Raw genomic sequence first — 18,363 nt, 5'->3', positions numbered from 1 at the left:
TATTCAATTGAATAGTAAAAACAAGTTAAAGACCTATCTCTCCTACTTTTTGTCTATGTAAGTGGAAATTAATAACATTGTTTGGCCTAAATACCCATCAGAATTTCTACGAATTGTCGGAATAGTTCTATAATATAGATGTTTGTTTAATTTTATAAAACTTTTTCTATCATAAAGAGTTGTACACATTAGCGTTTAGCAATTTTATGAACTGAATTCGATAAAACGTATAATCGTACTATTTAATCGCTTAAAAGTTTCTCTACGGTTACCTTCACAAACTTTCGATGGGCGAGTACCCTATTTATAGTATGGGGACCTACGTACGTTCAATCATACTACAATTTTGAAACGGATATTGCAATAGTTTTTAATCACTACACAAGTGCATGTGCATGTATGTATTATACATAGGAAATGCCATAGCGTGTAAAATAAACTGAATTTGTAGACTTATGACTTAGGTACCACCCCTAATGTTCAGTGTTATCGTACTATTTGCCCTTCCTAGCTGTATAATCATCACTATTATTATCACCGTGATTGATATAATCATCATTATTAGTATTATCATTATCACTATCATAATCCCACCTTTATGTTACTGACCCTATACTGGAGATTTTTCATTTAACAACTCTTTTTCACAATATACGATGATTTATCGTATAGACTACTGTTTGTTTGATATTTGTGACATTCTCTTATAAGTAAGCTCACAAGTTATTACAAATTGTTATTGTTTTGTAAACTGTGAACACTAATAAGATACTGTTCTATCAAGTTATTATTTAATCATCTCATTTTTACATAAAAGTTTACACCAAATGCTTAACGTTTTAAAGTAGATACATGAAGAAATTTTTTTACCATTTCGAGTATGCCCTTATTCAATTAGTTACCATGTTAACTAACAGCTTGCCGATATACTTTGAAAACTTTGAATTATATTTATTATTCCATATGAGCAACAGGAAAATGCACATTCGAAACTTTTGAAATAAATATTAGCAAATACATAATGAGCCCTGCTCTGTGAAAATGAGTTTAAATGCATGTGCGTACAGATTCGTCCCATATTAGTCTGTGGAGTCCGCACAGTCTAATCAGGGACGACACTTTCCGCTTTTATGACATTTTTCGTTTAACGAAAGTCTCTTCTAAGCAAAAATCGAGTTTATGTGGAAAGTGTCGTCCCTAATAAGCCTGTGCGGACAGCATAATCTATTCTAGGACGACACTTTACGCACATGTACATTAAACCCCTTTTCACAGATCGAGTCTCTAGTATTTTATTAACCGGTGTATCATCATTCCAACGTTCTAATATTGTTTCATTAAATAAATATATATTGACTGTCGTTTTAAACGTGCGGGGTAAGAACTATACTGCTAAAAATGTTATATTATATTATACATATATCTTATAACATAAAGCAAATTATGCTCTAACTGGAATTTAAATTCTCGTAGCTGTTCTGTTGTTTTATAGTCCTAGGTGCTCGGATTCTTACCACATATTTTTTAATTAAACAAATAAATCATATTGTACGGTCATTACACACTTCCGAACAGACGGCACTTCTCTTTTTGTGTTAAAATTTTATTTTTAGTGGCTGTAAATCTAACCAATTATTGTGTTGACAGATAAATGTTATTGTGTGTGTATACATAATGAGAAGATGTATAAGCAATGTACATCTAACTTATTCCCGTCGGCGAGTAATATACAAAATTAATTTATGTTCTTATTCAAATAATAAATACAATGATTTACAGTTATTTATACATTTAAACTCTGTTCTTAGATACAAATCGAGTTGTTAAATAACGACAGCATTTGTAACACATTCTAGATTATCGTCACATCAAACTGATAATTGTTGCGGAAATTGATGGATATTAATTAGCATGGGGTCTCTTAACTCGAATACTATGGAGTCCACCTGCCAGCTCTGCTGACACTTAACTAGTGTATAAAGGGCAAAAAGTGGAAAAAAATAATTTTGCTATAAAAACACAAGTACTGCAGAGTAAGTATATTCTACACTTCTGCTATGGTGTCGCGCAGGGGGATTGTGGATATTTTTCGAGACCAGTATAGAAAATGTTAACACCTGTTGAAGCCATATGACACGTGTGACCGGATATTAATCATTAAGTTCGATGTTTTGTGTTGATTTTCTTAGAACATGGATTGTGTGCGTTAATTCTTTAAAAAAAGTGGAAATATATATATTAGTTTTCAGCGTTCTCTATATCGTCTGCGTGTCATTTATATAAAAACGCAGAAATACCTATACATTTCCTGTATATGAAATTGCAAAGAAAAAAACCCCGAAAAATTACCCACGGACTTCAACCGGTTTTAAATATTTTCTTTTTGATTAAACTATCGGTACTATGGATAATAATGGATAATAATGCTACTATATTTAATAAAATATCACATTTACAAGTGTTGCGCATCTTAGTGACGTGTAAATAATGATTTAAATCCATTTTATTAAAGCCCGTCTGCATTTTCCTTCTTTGTCCATATCGTATGCAATTTTCTTCTTTGTTCATATCGTATGCAGTTTTCAACGTTATCTATATATTGTATGCATAATCCGTAAGCGTTTTAGTGACGGCCACGAACGACAACTCTGCTAGGAGAATGATGTGTATCTTGTTCAATTTTTTTCTCGTAGTTGAGTGTAATCGTAATCGATTGAATATTTTTTTAATCGTGATTATTGAGTATTATGTAAAGCAAGCAGAGAATATATCCAGTGCCAGCCCAGTGCCAGAGAAGTACTCCTATAAATATGAGGTCGATTTACATCGACCTCATATCGTTTAACGTTATTTTGCAATAGCATCGTTCCGACATGAATTCATGTCGGAAGCTTTAACGGCATCAAATTCATATAACAGCACAGAATAATCATGCAATAAATTATTAAACATAAAATGTAAACATTATTTTACTAATTGCATTAGAAAAATGTTTATACAAACTTACAAGTAGAGATAGTCTAATGATAGTCCAGACCTTAAAACACTACCACTGTTCAAATTCCATATTGTGGCCATATAGCACTGTGTAAATTGAAAGTTGCATAATGTTACCTCATTGGTCGGTTATAAATACATTGTTTCTCTACATATAGTATTCGATTTAGACGAAAATAATAATTTACGTGGAATGTCATATTAGTTTTCCATTAAAACTTTGATCTTGCCTTGTGTGTTTATGGACGTTAATAATTATGTTATACTTATTTTTGTATTTCATTAAGAATTAGAACGTGTAGCCCTTTTTGTTAGCTGTTTTTAGCGAACGATTCGCGGCTTAATAAGACACGGAAAATAGTTAAAGCTACACTTTCATTTAAAGGTTTAATGTGAACAATATTAAATGAAACCTTTTTTGGTATTAATATATTTTATTGACATGTTAAATTCGATACTTGAAAACGTGTTTAGTCTTTAAAAAGATGTCGCTGATATTGTTAATTTCAATAACTGTTAATATGCTTAATGTTGTATAAGAAATTGAATAGTTTCACTGAGTTGTATTCCCGCCTAAAATCCGATATCGTAAAACGCGCAACGGTTAAGAATAAGGTCTGAATAAGTTTAGGTATTCAGATCCGAATATCAGCAGCTGTAGCAGCTGTGCCAGCTGGGAAGCCCCATTTTGGCTTTAACAACCGCAAGCGAAACAACATACTTTTTAAAGTCTTGCACTAAGACTCCATGATCACAAGTATATGTCCCTGCTGTGGCGTATGACACCATAGTGTTATTTAGTATTGGTCGGCACAGTATCTGATCATAAAGAGATAATTGGTTTGTGCTGAACACAGGGGCAATAAAACCACAGATCTATCAATAAACAAGATTATTGAGATATCTTTTGTTGAACACCGCGATAAAAATGCTCAAACCACGGACTCTAGATTACACGGATAAGGAACATGGCAACATTCTCAGAATCATCACTGCTATATGTGTAATCACCTAACAATTCTTCTAAAAATAATTTATATATTTGAGTTGAAGACGATGTACTGTTGTATAAGTCTGAATAAACTATATGTCTGCCTGTCTTAATCTAAGCCGTCATTGTCCCAGTGAAAAAAAATCTGATTTTGAATAGTTGGACATGATGCCCTGATGTCAAAATACGAAATGACCCGCGTAACACCGACTGTGATTTTAAGAATCTTTAATAAATTGATAATTTAAGGTAAATAACATTTCATATAATTATACATAATTCCCTCGTTGATAATTAACAGCAAACGATTAATGTTTTTGACACCCATTTTATTTCAAGTATGCATGCAAAGCCGAATAAAATCGAGAGGGTCCGCTAAATACGCTGTTTCATCATAAATTTATCACCCTTTCTTTGTTATAAACAAGAGCTGAAATCGTTAATTTATTAAGATTTATTTATAATAAGCTTTATTGATATGTTTCGTGAACAAAATACCACAATATATTCCATAAAAAATATAATAATCATGGCAAAGGAAATTCAATGGCCGGTTTCTAAACAAAAGCATAATCGCCAAGACCGTAGCATCAGTTCAGTGCGTTAGGAACGCGCGCTACTTTCTTCCGCCTTCATTCCTTAATTACTTTCGTTTTTTAAACAAATTTTTTTTCTATCGTATACAGAATTCTATTCTCCTAAGCAAGATGTAATTTTTAAAACTGAACTCCAAATATAAACGCTACAAATTGGTATTAAGTACGAACATGTCAACCGTAATTCTAAAACTCCAAAACGGTATAATATTTGCAAAAGTTAAAGTTAATACTCGCCGGGCTGTCGAAATCAGAAGAACGCTACAAATTGGTATTAAGTACGAACATGTCAACCGTAAATCTAGATTCTAAAACTCCAATACGGTATGATATTTGCAAAAGTTAAAGTTATAACTCGCCGGGCTGTCGAAATCAGAAGAAAAACTTAATATATGTTCATATATCTGTTTACTACGTAACGTAAGCTTTCTAATGATATATAATTTGTCAAAATCGGCCGAGAAATGAAACTATAATTCAACAAAAGACGTGAGTGGGTACATCAAAATGTATAACCTTGGCAATTCGCTGTACGCTAATTGTACAAGATCGATAGCCACAACACGGTAAAACGCGCGGTGGTAAGACATAAAATGTGTATTTCTTGTGTTTATCTCGCTATAAATCCATTAATAGCAACGGGAGTATACTAAAACGTATATTTTTTGAAAGAGGAATTAATAAGCAACAAGATAACGTATAAACCAATAAAATCGGATGAATAGTTTTTGCACAAGATTGAATTTACTACAGTAAGGGTCACATACTCGATTCATCTCCTATCAATATACACTTCGTGATACAACTGGTAGTTTTAACACACACATATAGGTTTCATTTATTTAAAAAGTACAGAAAGCTAAAAAGTGATGTGGTTTGTTGTACAACAACAATTGGTTATGTGTAACCTATTCAAAAAATAATTTCGTTCAATATAATTCAATGTAATTCTATAAACGACAAACACACTTCGTGTGTTGTGTATGTTTATTTTTAAAAATGTACATAAGTGGTTTAAAAGCACAATTTTTACACATTTAAGAGGTAATCGCTCACATTTATGTCTAATTAATGATAATTTTATGCATTAGCAAAGATTTAACGAGAAAAACTGAAGTTTAAGTTGAACTCAATTTGCTATAGGAAAACGACGGTAGCCGTTTAGACGTAAGCGGGGTAGCTTACGTCTAATTTTTTGGACTACCAGAGAAGGAGAAAGTCATCTTAGTGGCAGTGACAATTATTAGCTTTTAGTCAGTTTTCCTGAATGTATGTTGTATTTTAATTGGGAAAATGTATTATTGAAATGTTAGTCTAAAATGCTATGGAACAGTAATTTGTCTGGGTTTACTTTCAACTCGTACCTAAGTCAACTCGCACGGTAGTTGCAGTAATCCAACTCCCAGCTATTGACCCCCCGGGTCGCTGGGAGTTGCAACTGTTTACGGCATTTTCCATGTCAAGTCCCCCACCCAGAATCCGGGCGCAGGGCTCGAATTTAACTTTTCTTTCTACTAGCAAAACATAGCGAGCAGCTTAAATACCAGCTCGCAAAATCAAAAACATTCTCGCAAATTTTACTGGAAACATAAATAAAAGAAAGATTGGACATAAGTTTAGTACTATTAAAACTTAATAAAATATGACATCAACCACAAGTTTTGGTGTTATATATTAAGTTCTTCTTCCCACTTTTTCACTGTTTTCGTGGAAGAATTTAATTTCCGTTTTTTGTCTCTCAACTCAACGGTTAACTTTGCTTTATATTTCGTATTGTTATTTCAATCTGTGGGAAAAACGAAAAAAGTTATTTTTCGCTTCGACGACATGACTGTTCAGGATTTTTGTCTTTTATAGTGAACATGTGTGGATAATCGACTGTTTCATGGTCTTTGTACCAATACCATCCGCATATATGTACTATAAGTATACCAGTCTACATACAAGGTGCGAGCTTCCACATATGTGTATTCTGACGTTCTATTAATTTACCTGCGGTTTAGCGTTCACAACGTCTATCGCATTTAGCAATATAACTTTTTTTTCACTATTTCTTCACTCGCAAAAAAATTCTAGTGGCTTAAAACTTAACTCGCAATCGTTATTTTTCACTCGCATTTTGCGAGTGTGCGAGTGTTAATTTCGAGCCCTGGGGCGGCAGTTTAATCCGAAATATTAGCCACATAAACTATTTTCTGGCATAAATAAACACAAATAGATCGTAAATATATCCACAATGCGCAACTAAAAACAACTTACATGATATGTAATGCTCGCATAATATTGATTTTAATCCAAAGTTTCAAACACGTCAACGGTTCTTTTAAATGTATTTGTGTTTGCAATGGACAAAGCCGAGTAATTCCGAATTCATAAATACGCTATAGACCATCTCCGGAATCCTCGGCGAGATAAATCTCATGTCTAATCTACCAATCATATATACGGACTATCGCCGGAACATCCGAATCATCAATTCAAAACTTCGGCTTCGGTTTGATAACGAGTTTTGTATAAAGTTTTTGTTTTGAGTATTTCTCCACAATTCACTCGCAAATTGATATCGGTAATTATAAACAGGTATTCATATTGTGTTTGTAAAGATGTATTAGGTTGATTAAACTCAATTTTATAGACATACGTGAGACATCATTTGTTGACATTAAAAAATGGGTTACAAGGAAGAACTCTGAGCTGTACATACAGGGATCAAGCAACTGGGCGACTCGGGTGATTATATCGCCGCGGCTTCCATTTAATCGCCCGGAGCAAAAGCACCGGCGATAATCACTTCGCCCTAAAATCTGGCAATTATCATATCCGCAGCGCTATCAAAGTGGCATCTGTTTTAGTACCGAATACACGCTGAAGTCAATCAACTGACCGAATCAACGAAACTCCGCCCCCTGGCGTAGTAAATTACCTATTGAAAATTGATAAGCAACCATTCACAGCACTCGTCATACGGGTATTTGACAGGAATCTCTTGACCAAGCAGAGTGAAATCACTGAGGCGTGTAAGTGTTACAAATGGTGTTTTTACTGCTATTGTCAAGTTTTATAAGGGTTATTATCGGATTAATGGCTCCTTTATCAGTGCCCCAGATAATTATTTGGGAAATAGGGTTTTCACCCATCATACATGCCATAATTTTTTAGGTCCAAAGCGGGACATTCCATAAAAAAATTGTCGGGACATTTGACCAAAAATCAGGACACCTAAAACGATCTATCATTCCATCTTTACTATAGTCAGTATAGTACTAACAAAAACTCTTGATACTTACAAAAATACTCATTATATTAATTTCAATGGCAAACATTAACGCAGGGGAGGCTATCCAGTTGACTGAAAGTACGGGTTACAGTACACTATCTACCGAACAGTTACACACGGAATGCGCGGCCGTACACATTTCCGTATTTTGTTTTCTTCCTATATACACAGATTAAACTGAATTGTGAATTGTCAGGCGCTGTATTGGGGTAGTGTCAAACTGTCATGAATAACAACACGTTGTTTTTATTACAATAACACAAGACAAGATGGGTAACTCTTTTACTGTTTGTTGCGATGTTTGTTTAAGCATGTGTCCATGCGCAGTTTGTTACTTGTCAATTGTCGCGGCTTAATTGGAGTAGGGTCAAACTGTCATGCATAGCACCTCGTTGTATTTAGCTTAATTGGAGTAGGGTCAAACTGTCATGCATAGCACCTCGTTGTTTTTATTACATTTACACTAGACAGGATGGGTATCACTTATTGGACTGTTTGTTGCGATTTTGGTATATTGCACATTCGGAATATCCCGCTATATTGGAACAAAACATTGAATGTAAAAGACTCATTTATGACGTAGCGTTAATTTTACAAAACAATTGTTTTGTAAACCGTTTCAAACAAATACAAAATAAACACATTTTCAACATTTATTTCATTATTATAAAACTATCGATAGCAATAAGCGACCACTATCTGGAAGACCACCATGGTGTGAATGTCTGATGAAATCAATAATTAGCCGATAAATCGCTGATAAGGTGTCATAAACAACACTGGTACACACGATAAGTAGAATCGGATTGTTAATTGGGGGGCAATAAAGGGATAAGCGGTGTTAAGTGTTAGCGAAACAGAGCTTGAATAGCGAATTTTATTGGGAACCTATACACCTTACATCGTTTTTTACGAATGTCGGGACAAATCGTCTCATGGCGGGACAAAGGGCCCAAAAGCGGGACTGTCCCGCCGAGATCGGGACGTATGGCATGTATGTCACCCATTGATTTAAAAAATAGGTCGATTTCGGTCTTGAAATAGGGTGAAATGAGTTATACAAATTCATATCTTAAAGTCATTGCTGCTTTCCCGTTTGAATAAAAGCCAATCTTGGTCACTTCAACGTAATTATTCAGGTTCAGATTACTTCTGTTGAAGCTGCACACTTGTATTGATTCAATAAAACTGTAAACTATTATAATTAACATTAATAAACTGATGTTTCATAACATCTTTAATTCTTGAAACTGTCCATAATATAAACGTTAAACTTAAAAAATCAATAACACGAATGATTTGTCACTTAATGGCTCTTGCTTTCTTGGTGCAATTTACAATTACATGCACAATGAGCGACGGATTAAATCAGATTGAAAACGCATGTATGTCGTAAATAATGTGGTCAGATGCTGTAATTAACTATGAAATCTAGTCCGCAGAGCGTTTGAATAATTTTGACTGTTTTCCTGCTCCCTTTATCCAGACGCTTGCTCTATGAAAGCGACGTCGCATTACGATAATAATTGCAAAGAGGATATGCCGAAAATGAGCAAGGAATTTTCGATTGAAGCTATTGTATCGTACGCATCGAATTTTAGGAATTTGCGTAAAAGTCAAATTGGTTGCGTTTTCAATACGCATGATATTGTATTTCTTTGTGTTTTTAAACATTTTAATAGGGTAAAAGACGCAGATACGCAGCTTATCTGGGGCACTGTTTATGAGAGTGAACAATAAATTAAGTAACACTGGGACAAACTGTCACCACGATAAAAAATTATAACGATTATTAGGGCCGCTATTTCTTTTATCAATACCATGGGCCTGGCAAAAGTTTTTACCGGTAATTTCTCCACAATAACACATGAAAACTTGTTTCAACAGGCATTTGTGAGCATTTCTGTTTAATAGTTTCATTATTACAATGTTTTGGGAAGGATATAGTTTGATTAAGAAACCAACAATTTCAGAAATATAAAGTATAACATTCACTCGATGTACTATAGTTCGGATATGTTAAAATTCGGACATTTAAAGATAGGGACCTTTATGTGTTGGTTTATTGTTGATAGTTTGTAAAACTATAGTTTATGATATTTCAGGCAACTAGAATGGATGGTGGCAATTATCTGGGCCTTTCTGTCAGGAAATATGCGTGAAAAACATTCATTTAATTGAACCTAGAAAACGTTTTAACAACAGAAGCTTTCTAAGCTGGTGTAAATCATGTCCAAATGACCAAATATAACTGTTTAACAATTTGAAGTGAGATGCTTTATTTTCTGATGTTTTATATTTCTTTTTCCCTTTCAAATGATGTACATTGGTGTGATTCTATGTTTAAATAATTAATTTTGAAACATTTATGCAGCATACTGTTACATTGATAATAACATAATTATATTATTTTGGTTATCTGTGTTGTTTATCAAGTTGATTTTTTTATACAAATAAAGCTTATTAAGACTTATGAAGGTATGACTTATGAAGGTACTTATTGTTTTTTATGTATTAACATACTTTTTAAAGTGATAATACAGTCAATGACATTAATGTAGTAAGGTTTCTTTAAATGATTGTCCTAAATGATTGTTCTTATTAATAAGGTTGGAATAACCAACATCACGCTGCAAAAAAGTGGCGACAACTTTTTTTGGCCAGTGAAACCCCAGGGTCATGGTTCACAATGGTCCATTGGTGATCCCAAAAGATCCACTTCTCCCTAAAACTGCCTCACTTCTCCCTCTCCAGAGCTTAGGGAGAAGTGACCTCCCAAAAATTGGAGTCTAGCTTGATCCCTGACGTATGTACTTATAAAAGCTCAGAGCATTTAAGAAGAACTAACTCACACGGTAGTCAACATGCACGTTTTTTAGATCGCCTTTTGTCCGTCGTCGGTCTCCGTTGTCCGTCGTCCGTTGTGCGACGTCAACATTTGCCTTGTTCACTCTCTAGAGGCCACATTTATTGTCCAATCTTCATGAAATTTGGTCAGAAGATTGGTCTCAATGATATCTTGGATGAGTTCGAAAATGGTTACGTTTGCTTGAAAAACATGGCTGCCAAGGGGCGGGGCATTTTTCCTTATATGGCTATATATGGCTATAGCAAAATCTTGTTAACACTCTAGAGGCCACATTTATTGTCCGATCCTCATAAAACTTGGTCAGAAGATTCATCCCAATGATATCTTGGATGAATTCAAAAATGATGCTGGTTGTTTGAAAAACATGGCCGCCAGGGGGCGGGGCATTTTTCCTTATATGGCTATAGTAAAACCTTGTTAACACTCTAGAGGCCACATTTATTTTCCGATCTTCATGAAACTTGTTCAGAAGATTTGTCCCAATGATATCTTGGATGAGTTCAGAAAAGGTAACCTTTGCTTGAAAAACATGGCTGCCAAGGGGTGGGGCATTTTTCCTTATATGGCTATATATGGCTATAGTAAAATCTTGCTTACTTTCTAGTTTGCACAATCTTCATGAAATTCGGTCAGAACATTTGTTTCCTGTGTAGTAAAGTTTGGTTTTATTATGTCAATATAATGTAACATTAATTGTATTATGTAATTTTTCATAACACAGAATTTTCATAGTTAACATAACTGTTTTAGTCATTAGCACTTATGATACATGTAAGCCTATCAACTAAGAGATAGCTGAAAGACAGACAACATGTGCATGATTTTGCAGTATTTATGCAGTATTTATATCCCTTGTTTAACCTGGTTCAGTAATCTATTTTTAGTTCTGCTCTGGAATTTGGGAAGATATTGATCATTGATAAATGAACTGTTCTGAGGGAAAATTGACTACTCTGCCATTGATCTCTTTTGAACTGTATAAAATAAGCAGCTTTGGCTGATTTAAACACCTCTTGATGTTTTCTTGAAAAGGTAACAGCTCTTGAAAAAGGTTGGAATTTTGAAATAATTAAACTCTTAATTATTTTAACACCAGCATCAAGACATTTTGGCATTATTTTCTAAATTATTCTTATTATTTAGATTTTTTTTATTTGGCATGTTCTAAATTAGAAAGACTCTATTCTATTTCAATAACTTTAGTAAATTTTTCTTATTTTTACATTTGATTCACTGAAGTTTCCTAATCTCCATGAATATTATTCTTTAGATTAAGTTAGACCTATTTTGTAAACTAGATTTTTGAAGCACTTTCTAGACTTAAGTAACTAATATTTATATCAGTTTTTTTGACAGATTGTGAACTTCTTTTTACATTCATTAAGGTATTTGCTGTATGTTGTTCATTTTTGTAACGATACTGAGATTCTTTAGACTTGGCTTGTACCTGTTCTTAATTTTCTGTCATTGCAGTTCTTCATTTTCCGAGTTCTTGGAATAAAAATTAGTTATTTTCGTTAAAGCTGCCTTGGTTTTCACTTATTAATAAATTCTTTGAGTGTATTTAGGCGTCCCTGACTGAACGTCTTTAGTTAATTGAATTACAACCAGTCAGTGGTGTCATCCTGCTAGAAATAAGAGTTCGTCAAATAAATATTTCCGCATTACGTAAGTGCTCACAAATTTACATAACTCGTAACCGTCCTGTGACCGGTTCATTTGCGTAAGCGAAGGAGACTGCACTACCACACCTGGATACCACAGTTGAGTTCGATAATGGTTTGGATCGGTAAAAAAAACATGGCTGCCGGGGGGGTCTTTTTCCATATATTTATATAGTAAAAAAGCTTGTGAACACTCTAGAAGTCACATGTTTTGCCTAATCATCATGAAATTTTGTCAAAACATTTGTTATGTGGATGTCTCGGACGAGTTTGAAAATGGTCGTGATCAGTGAAAAAACATGGCTGCCAGGGAGTGGGGCAGTTTTCTTTATATGTATATAGTGACAACATGTGAACAGTCTAGAAGACACATTTTTTGCCTAATCTTCATGAAATTTGGACATATCTTGAAAGAGTTAAAAAATGGTTCAGGTCTGTTAAAAAACATGGCCGCCAAGGGGCCATTTGTTGTTCATTCTTCATGAAACTTTGTTAGAACATTTGTTCCATTGATATCTTGGGCTGCAAAGAACAGGTCATTTCTTTTTTTATCTCAGGTGAGCGACGTTGGGCCTTTCAGGCCCTCTTGTTGGTTAACTCGCACATTATTCAACTCGTACCGTGGTCAACTCATACCTTATTAGTCCCCTACCGGTGAGACTCTCATAGGCGGAGAGGGACTTATGGTTTGCAGCTCTGTGTGTCTGTCAGTCTGTCACACTTTTCTGGATGATCCTGTGATAACTTTAAAAGTTCTTCATATTCGTCATGAAACTTGAAACATGGACAGATGGCAATATGGAGATTATGCACGTCATTTCATTTTGTTCCTATGTCAAGAATTCTGGTTGCTATGGCTACAAACATACATGCCATACATTTTCAGACCAAGTCCGGTACATTGAGCTCAATTTTCCGGGATATTTGCCGATTTTCCAGGACATGTACATGTATACATATATAGCGATATATATAGACATGTACCGTAATTGCTCTATGTTGTCGGACACTCTTAAGTTTTCGTACACCCCTTTTTTTAGCAAAAATAATTATTTTTCGTGACTCTTAATTTTCGGACACACGAGTTTTCGTCCATAATTAATGTCTCTAAGTTTTAGGACAGTATATTTTACAGCGCTATTTTGCCAAATTTTGGTCCTGTTTTCGATGACACTTCTAATGGGGTTTTACAACCAGATTAACATCATAAAACATGGCAGGTGCATGCCAGAGGGCCATTACATTTGCATTATTGGGTAAATAACCGTGTAAACCGGTATTAAACAATGGTTTTGCCCAATAGCACAAGCGTTATGACAATTACCAGAGGTAGTGCCAATTAACAGTTCCATTATCTACCGCAATGGTACTACCTCTTCTCAGTAAAATAACTGTGACAAATACTAAACGCTTCAAAGTGTGATGCACCCTATTACAAGTTTTACGAACAATGGAAGGTGTTAGACAACAACTATCGAAAATGAACATAAAAAGGATTCATAGTTTGCTTTTATATTTCGTTAATTATATACAGCTTCATACTAGCGAGTATCGGTACATCACATGCTTATCTTTGAACTCGTTGGTCAAAGTACAACCCTGTAGTAACTTTCTGTCAAATAAATTAATCATTTAAAATTATTTAAAATGCAGTGCAAACATATATAACTGTAATTTATACTATATGGCATGGTATTTTACAAGCGCGTGCTATTAACGGTAGTCGTTGAGACAATTGACAATATTTTCGGACACTTCAATTTTCGACTCTAAGTTTTCGGACAGCTGTATTTTGTGAATATGTCCGAAAACATAGAGTAATAACGGTATGCATTTTTGGTACGCATTTTTTTCACACCGTAAATTGCTAAGTTCTAAAGCCTGTCCGAAATACACTAGATCAGTGCTCCAGCTAGGATTTGAAATGGGCAGGGGTGGGCTTTTTTTTTCAAAAGGGCACATTGGACGCGCAGTATTTTATCAAAAGGGCACTTTCGAGTGCGCAGGCGTTTTTGGAATGCTTCCTCTAGTCTTGCATGTTAATTAAATTATGTTATTAATAATTGTTAGAATATATTATTCCCATTATTATTAAACAATTCAAATATAATGTCTACAATGAGGAATACATTAATAGCAATGAATTGTTGTAAGAGATTTATTAATCATCATATGTAAAAAAAAAAACAAAAAAAAATTATTTTTTTTTTTATTTTTTTTTAAAGGGCAGGGGGGGCCCTAGGAGGGGCAGGGCGGAGGTTCGGGAGGGCGGGGCGCCCTTCGATTTAGGCCTAGCTGGAGCACTGCTAGATCTATTAACATCAAATTAAACATTACTACTTCCGTTACTAGGAGCAAGCCATCTGTTTTTCGTGTTAGAAAAGAGCACCAAATTGCTTTTGTGTACACGTCACATCATCTGCAGGAAGAAAAACTAAGAGTTTAAAGTATAATTTTCTGGGATACATTTAGTATGTCCGAAAAGTAAGAGTGTCCGAAAATCTAGTGCAATAACGGCAAGTCACAATGGTGCTTACAATTGCGAACGCAATTCAAAATCACTTATTATTTTTATTGTTATAATTACTGGGGGGTAAGTAGAACAAAACAGAAATAAACCTTGTCAGGATGACAATTTTATATGCTTAATATTTTTACTCAACATTTAGCCGGTTAAACGTGAGAACATTACCTGCTTTTAATTTTTTAATCAAGGATGTTGGACTTCAGATGTGTGAACAACTCCTTTGCCCTTACGCAGAGGGATATTATAACGTAGTATATTAAAGCAAATTAACAACCACATAAAACAATGCCGCCTTTTCGGTTTGACTGCGAACGTGAGACAATCGATATGATAACAGGACCCCTGTTAATTGATCGATTTTGACACGTAGCGTAGTCGCCTATTCGGGTAGGCATTGCCATGGAGACGCTGCGGATTAGTGGGAAAATTCAAAGTGCAGTTAAGCCTAAGATAAGGTACATGTATATATGGATTTTGTAAAATCCGGACATTGACTGATTTCCGGGACTGGGGGACACGTTCTTCGTTTCTGGGACAATCCGGGACGTATGGCATGTATGCAACAAATAGAATAGAAATATTGCTGAAAATGGTGGATCCTGTGATAACTTTAAAAGTTCTGCATATTTTTTCATAAAACTTGAAACATGGATTGATGGCAATATGGAGATTATGCACGTCATTTCGTTTTGTTCCTACGTCAAGAATTCTGGTTGCTATGGCAACAAATAAACTACAAATATTGCTGAAAATGGTGGATCCTGCGTAGGTAGGGGACTTTTATTGCTTGGCAATAGTCTTGTTTAAACTATTGATGTGTTAATGGGTTTTAGATGAATAATTTATGCATACACACAAAAGAGAAACTTTTTAAGAGTTTAGTTCAATGCTGTTTATTTCAAATTTTTTACAAAATAACAAAGTGACCACTTTATTATTTTTTTTCACAAAATAACATTTTTTCAAGATTTCCACCATAGGCACAATTATAGCAGACATAATTTACATGTACATAGGTTAACACATGTTTTCGTGGTTTTTAACCAGGTTTTCCGAAGGAAAAAACTGGTTATTAGATTGGCGAATGCGGGCTGGCTGGCGGGCGGGCGGAACAAGCTTGTCCGGGCCATAACTATGTCGTTCATTGTCAGATTTTAAAATCATTTGGCACATTTGTTCACCATCATTGGACGGTGTGTCGCGCGAAATAATCACGACGATATCTCCAAGGTCAAGGTCACACTTTGAGTTCAAAGGTCAAAAATGGCCATAAATGAGCTTGTCCTGGCCATAACTATGTCATTCATTGTGAGATTTAAAAATCATTTGGCACATTTGTTCACCATCATGGGACGGTGTGTCGCACGAAAGAATCACGTCAATATCTCCAATGTCAAGGTCGCCACGACTAAAAATAGATTTTTTTTAAAAACAAACTTACAAAGGGGGTTAATTTTGTTTGTTCATTTCAAAAGTTCAGTTTGACTTTTCTCCCTTTATCAGATTTTTTTTTCACAATGAAAACCTGGTTTTGTGACAATTTTGTCCCTTGTTACTTTTTATTTCAATATTTAGACAAATGTATTTTAATAAATGCTTTCTTGCACATGGTTTTTATTTCAATATTTATACAATATATAGTGCAACCTTTGCGGAGCAGCTGATAACTTCCTCTTAAGAACGAGGGCATTGGCGTTATAAACCCAAACATCAGTATCATCAGTAGTTGATGTAGAGGGTTATGCCAAAATGACAAAAACATTTCCTCCCTTACATGAACCGACTAATGTACATATAAAGAACATTCAAAACATTGTAGGAATACTGGAATAGTAACATTGGGTGTCACCAGTCTGCAAAATGAATCCATCACCTGATCACTAATGCGATGAAATATCGGCTCTGGTGATAGAAAAATTGAATATAGATCGCCTGAATTGTGATGAAAAAAAAATGTTGTAATACTTTTTGTAAACTGAACTTGCAATCTTTGCCAATAAATGAAATAATAGTGCGAGGGTTTTTATAACTTAAAACGGTTGAATGTGTGTTATTAATAGCTTTGAAATTACGAAATAACCGTAACAGTGTTTATCATTCATACAGTGATTCATTTTGAAATCTACATCAATGAGTCTGTGTTGTTATATGTACTTACATTCTACGTAACATAGGACGGAATACTGTACGATCTGTATCACTATTATGTATGTACCGTATAAAAATAAAAGATGCTATTTATTTCAGACCTTGCAAATTTTAATTGTCACTTTAGAAAAAACAACACTGCTCAATTAATCCAGAAAAGAATAATAACATTGCTTTACTATATGAATAATAACTGTCTGCGCTCACAACAGACGAACGCAAACTGTGTTTTCCGCTGATTATTCTTCACATTTAAACCACATGGTTTACATCGAGGCTGCGTTATCGATAAATATCTACACAACGAGTTTAAATTGTTGAGGATCAATTTTGAAAACCTTTTTCGGTCGCATTTTCTTTGTTTAACATCTGGGACAATTAATTGTCCAACAAACTTTTAATAAAACGCCGTAACTGATTGGATAATTGATATATTTCAACCAATCAAAATACGCGTACTACATTCTGAATGTAGTAATGTGACTTCCGTTCTACTTTTCAAAACAGTTGACATGTGTTTCGCTTATATCCACGAATCAAACTCGGTATCTTGAACAACTTTGATGATGTTGAAAATCGGAGTTTTTAAACAATGCATCCGGAGAACACACATGTTTGAGAATGATGCGTCCCCAGAAAAAAACGTGCGTCTGGCATGCAGGACGCACGGCAAAATGAATCACTGTTCATATGATTAAAATCGATACTCATGATCACCGGCTTTGTATTTTTACTGGTAAATACTTGCTGCCCAGAAATACACTTTTATTGTTCTGCTAAGGTCAACAATGTTTAACTGAAATTTGACGTTTTGCAACTATATATTTCATGATAATGTCACTGTTAATATATTCAATTTTTTTCTCGCTATGAAAAATTTCTGCTGGCTATGACATTTCCAAAGTTTCATAGCCATATTGGATATTCCAATTATATACAAGATGAGTTGATATGGAAAAATAACACTAAAAACTTCATTAGCTCGGCTGCCGTCCGCGTCGTGCTAAAACCTTAAGATTGGCTCTAAAATCAAAGTGTTTCTACCTACAACTTTGAAACTTCATAAATAGCTGCACCTTGAGTTCTACATGCCACACCCATTTTTGGGTCACTAGGTCAAAGGTCAAGGTCACTGTGACCTCTAAGATAAAACTTTAACATAGGCTCTAAAATCAAAGTGATTCCACCTACAACTTTTAAACTTCATATGTAGCTGCACCTTGATGAGTTCTACACTCCACACCCATTTTTGGGTCACTAGGTCAAAGGTCAAGGTCACTGTGACCTCTAATAT

The sequence above is a fragment of the Dreissena polymorpha genome, chromosome 5, assembly GCF_020536995.1.
Source record: "Dreissena polymorpha isolate Duluth1 chromosome 5, UMN_Dpol_1.0, whole genome shotgun sequence".
Classification (NCBI taxonomy): Eukaryota; Metazoa; Mollusca; class Bivalvia; order Myida; family Dreissenidae; genus Dreissena; species Dreissena polymorpha.
This window is presented reverse-complemented; position numbering follows the sequence as displayed.